Here is a 5,585-nt window from a genome sequence, read left to right on the forward strand (position 1 = left end):
CATACTCTAAAATGCGAGTTATTGCTGCACGAAGTTGTTGAGCACTAACGTCTGGATGAATAGGGTCAAAAGTAGGGGTCACAGTGTGTATGATCATTCTACACAGAAGATTGCCAGATTTAGTCACCGCTATGTCCCCAACAGCTATCTGACCACGTGACTCAACAATGATTCGACCGTCAGCTTGAATAGTCGCCCCTCCTGCTTCCACTATAGCTCTAGCTACACCTCCATTGTGCTCTAACCGAGAATTGGCAGCAGCATTAACAATAGTGTCTGTCTCCATTGTTGTTATGTCACCCTTTCCCACCACTAACAAGGGTCCCTCAGGAAGTTCTTTTTCAAAAATAGGTTGCCAACATTCCCTCCCCTTTGTGCTTCCTGTGCTATTGGTATCCCCCTCCCAGATTGAGCCCCATTGTTACAGTTGCCACCGTCCCATACAGGTGTGCACTTGGCTGTGAGACAGCCTGTGAGGTACCGGGTATAGGGTTAGGCAGACTGCGTGAGAGTGCTGTTGTAGCGGAAGCATTGGGAGGAGAGGCCGTTGCTTGGAGCATCTCATGTGGGTGTGCGGCTAAATTGGCTGTGGAAGTGACAGTAGAAAGGGTTGGTGTCGGGGACGATCCAGCTGGGAGGATTGCTGGATTCACGACAGGAGTGATAGGGGAAAGGGTCGGTGCCCCATTGGAAACCACTGAGACGGGAAACATGGGTAAAGCCTGTTCACTTCCCGAAGGAATAGAGTATTGGCCGTTAGTGGTCATTACTGGGTAACAAGGATTTAGTGATGTGGTGTGCAGCCTTAGGCTAGGGTCACATTGCGTTTACGTTCTCTAGGTTTGGTTGCAGGGGTGGGAGCTCTGTCTTCACCCGCACCCATTTAAGGCGGGCATCTGTCACAACAGGGTGCGGCTGTTTCTCTTTTGGCGCCAAATGCACTGCATGATGCCCACAAAAAGCAGCAATCCCTGTAGTTTTCACGCCAACAGCCACCATCTTTTCAGCAGTCAGCACCATTTTTAAGTCCATAATATCCGCCATCTTTTCCTCTTGTCACAGTGGGCAGCACAACACAAGTATCGATCTTAACCCCTTCGCGACATGCGCCGTACATGTACTGCGCATGTCGCATCCCCTGCTTTGATGTGCGCTCCGGCGGTGAGCGCACATCAAAGTCGCGACATGTCAGCTGTTTTGAACAGCTGACATGTGCGCGCAATAGCGGCGGGTGAAATCGCTATTCACCCGCCGCTATTAACCTGTTAAATGCCGCTGTCAAACGCAGACAGCGGCATTTAACTACCGCATCCGGCCGGGCGGCCGGATATGACGTCATCGCCGACCCCCGTCACATGATCGGGGGTCGGCGATGAGTCAGGAAGGTAACCATAGAGGTCCTTGAGACCTCTATGGTTACTGATGCCGGCGTGCTGTGAGCGCCCCCCTGTGGTCGGCGCTCACAGCACACCTGCATTTGAGCTACATAACAGCGATCTGATGATCGCTGTTATGTAGCAGAGCCGATCGGGCTGTGCCTGCTTCTAGCCTCCTATGGAGGCTATAGAAGCATGGCAAAAGTGGGAAAAAAAAGTTTTTAAAAATGTGAAAAAAATATTAAAAATATAAAAGTTTAAATCACCCCCCTTTCGCCCCATCCTAAATAAAACAATAAAAAAAAATCAAAACCTACACATATTTGGTATAGCCGCGTTCAGAATCGCCCGATCTATCAATTAAAAAAAAGCATTAACCTGATCGCTAAACAGCGTAGCGAGAAAAAAATCCGAAACGCCAGAATTACGTTTTTTTGGTCGCCGCGACATTGCGTTAAAATGCAATAACGGGTGATCAAAAGAACATATCTGCGCCAAAATGGTATCATTAAACACGCCAGCTCAGCACGCAAAAAATAAGCCCTCACCCGACCCAAGATCACAAAAATTGGAGACGCTACGGGTATTGGAAAATGGCACTTTTTTTTTTTTTTTTTTTTAAGCAAAGTTTGGAATTTTTTTTCACCACTTGGATAAAAAATAACCTGGTCATGTTAGGTGTCTATGAACTCGTAATGACCTAGAGAATCATAATGGCAGGTCAGTTTTAGCATTTAGTGAACCTAGCAAAATAGCCAAGCAAAAAACAAGTGTGGGATTGCACTTTTTTTGCAATTTCACCGCACTTGGAATTTTTTTCCCGTTTTCTAGTACACGACATGCTAAAACCAATGATGTCGTTCAAAAGTACAACTCGTCCCGCAAAAAATAAGCCCTCACATGGCCATATTGACAGAAAAATAAAAAAGTTATGGCTCTGGGAAGGAGGGGAGCGAAAAACGAAAACACAAAAACGAAAAAGGGCCGCGGCATGAAGGGGTTAAAGTCCCAAATTTCAGAGTCGCTGTCAGCCGACAGCTCTATGTCTTCCAATTCAGGCAGCACATCAAACACTCCATATTCACAGTCCTGGTTAGCTGCCATCTCCACTTCTATTATGGGCACCAGATTTACAAGTCCCACATGTTCCATATACGCTATCTATCGGTCCCAGGGTTGTAAGGCTGCGAGGGTCCATCCTGCCGACTACGCTATGTGTACCAAGGGTACCGGGGGAGGGTAGTTGTGGCCTGGTTACTTAAAGGCACAGTACTGCGACAGAGTCTCCTGAGCACACAGAGAGCACCCCCTATCCCTTGTACATGTAAGATGAAGGTGATGCAGATTTTCCCCACCGATTACTTTTTCTCCTCCTTGGTCACTGCAGTCCAGGCAATAAAAGTCCTGGGTCACTGCTGGAGATCCAACAGGGAAAACTTTATTTTTTTGGTTTTTTTAAGATGAAACAAGTAGGGATGATAGAAACAAGGCACAACATTGGATTCCTGTTCTTTCCTTGACACTATCCATGGGCTGTACCCACAGGGTCCATGGTAGTCGAGATTTACAGTCCTCCAACTGCTGGCATCTGGGTGCCTGAGACCCCTTCAGCAGAGGCCCTTTCCAGTCCTGGGGGCCTGTGTTGCAATCCTGATTTCCTTTAGGTTTAGTCCAGGGCAACACACCTCTCCTGTCCAGGAGGTCTGGCAGTGCCCTGTCTATCAAGCACGTCTGCTCTGGTCAAAGTCTCCAGGTAGTTCTGACTGGGAGCAGGAACTTCCTGTCTCCTTGTGGCGGCAAGTCCAACCCCCTTATTTAAAGGGAATATGTCACCCCAAAATTTGTTTATAAGCTAAGGCCACCAGCATCAGGGGCTTATCTACAGCATTCTGTAATGCATTCTGTAATGCTGTAGATAAGCCCCCGATGTATCCTGAAAGATAAGAAAAAGGTTAGATTATACTCACCCAGGGGTGGTCCCGGTGCGGTCCGGTCAGATTGGCGTCGTGGTGCGGGTCCGGCACCTCCCATCTTCTTACGATGACGTCCTCTTCTTTGCTTCATGCCGCGGCTCCTTCACAGGCGTAATTCTCTGCCCGGTTGAGGGCAGAGCAAAGTACTGCAGTGCGCAGGAGCCGGGAAAGGTCAGAGAGACCCGGCGCATGTGCACTGCAGTACTTCACGGTGCCCTCAACAGGGCAGAGAATTACGCCTGTCAAGGAGCCGCGGCATGAAGCAAAGAAGAGGACGTCATCGCATGAAGTTGGGAGGCGCCGGACCGCCCCTGGGTGAGTATACTCTAACTTGTTTTTCTTATCTTTCAGGTTACATCAGGGGCTTATCTATAGCATTACAGAATGCATTACAGAATGCTGGAGATAAGCCCCTAATGGTGGCCGCAGCTTATACAATAAAAATGGGGTGACAGATTCCCTTTAACATCAGCAGCAGCCACAGCAGGCACAGAATCCACACTAAAGATATCAGTGCAGTTACATGACATTAATACATCAACTAAAAAATGCAATATCACCCAAGCTGTACAGTCTGCGATGGGGGTGAAAAAGTCCTTGGAGATCCATGACTTAGGGTATGTGCACACATTGCGGTTTTTGCTGCGGATCTGCGTTTTTGACACTGCGGATCTGCAGCAGTTTTCCATGCGGTGTACAGTACCATGTTAACCTATGGAAAACAAAAACCGCTGTGCGCATGCTGCGGAAAAAATCGTGCGGAAACGCTGCGGTTTATTTTCCGCAGCATGTCAATTCTTTGTGCGGTATCCGCAGCAGTTTGACACCTGCTCCAATAGGAAGCTGCAGGTGAAAAACCGCAGCGGAAACCGCAATAAAAACCGCGATAAATCCGCAGTAAAAACCGCAGCGGTTTTGCACTGCGGATTTTTCAAAAACGCTGCGGAAAATTCCGCAATGGAATCCGCAGCGTGTGCACATGGCCTTAGAGTTAGGCGGTCAACACTTTCAGGGGACAGTCGGCCGCACTTATCCGTCAGGACACCACCAGCAGCGCTGAAGACATGAGAGAACGCTGGCTGCCGGGCACGATAAGGGTATGTGCCCACGTTGCGGATTTGCTCTTGTAAAAATCTGCGTGGATTCTTCCGCTCTTGGAAGAGAACGCAGGTGAAAACACGTGTTTTTGATGCGGATTTTCATGTGGATTTCTATGTGGCTTTGTCTGCCGATTTGCAGGCTAAATAAAGATATATTTAACAAAAAAAATTGTGATGTCATTTCCTAGTCCAACCCCTTCTTGTACATTCTCCATTGAAGACCATAATAACATTAAATACCATGTTCAAATATAATGTATACACACAAAACAGCCCATGTGGGGTCATCACAACAGAACCAGACCCCAATCAGAGGACAATAAAACACTCCTTATCTAAGCACTGGTCCAATATTTATGGACATAACTGTTTATCGCCCATGGTAATTCTGCTTCATGTCACCTGTCTTATCCAGGTTTTTTTTTTCCTCTGATATGTTGTGCATAAATATGTGATTCTTCAGAATTTCTGTTAGCCCTTGCCTGATGAAGAGACCTGTGTAGTCTCGAAAGCTTGCAATTTGTTACCATCTTTTCAGTTAGCCATTAAAAGGTATCAACCACTGAGGACTCTCAATTCTAAATATTTGTCTATAATATGTATATATATATATATACATACACTGCTCAAAAAATAAAGGGAACACTTAAACAGAATATAACTCCAAGTAAATCAAACTTCTGTGAAATCAAACTGTCCACTTAGGAAGCAACACTGACTGACAATCAGTTTCACATGCTGTTGTGCAAATGGAATAGACAACAGATGGAAATTATTGGCAATTATCCAGACACCCTCAATAAAGGAGTGGTTCTGCAGGTGGGGACCACAGACCACATCTCAGTACCAATGCTTTCTGGCTGATGTTTTGGTCACTTTTGAATGTTGGTTGTGCTTTCCATTCATGGTAGCATGAGACGGACTCTACAACCCACACAATAGGCTCAGGTAGTGCAGCTCATCCAGGATGGCACATCAATGCGAGCTGTGGCAAGGTTTGCTGTGTCTGTCAGCATAGTGTCCAGAGGCTGGAGGTGCTACCAGGAGACAGGCCAGGAGAAGTGAAGGGGGCCGTAGGAGGGCAACAACCCAGCAGCAGGACCGCTACCTCCACCTTTGTGCAAAGAGGAACAGCA

This window comes from Ranitomeya variabilis, chromosome 5, assembly GCF_051348905.1.
Source record: "Ranitomeya variabilis isolate aRanVar5 chromosome 5, aRanVar5.hap1, whole genome shotgun sequence".
Classification (NCBI taxonomy): Eukaryota; Metazoa; Chordata; class Amphibia; order Anura; family Dendrobatidae; genus Ranitomeya; species Ranitomeya variabilis.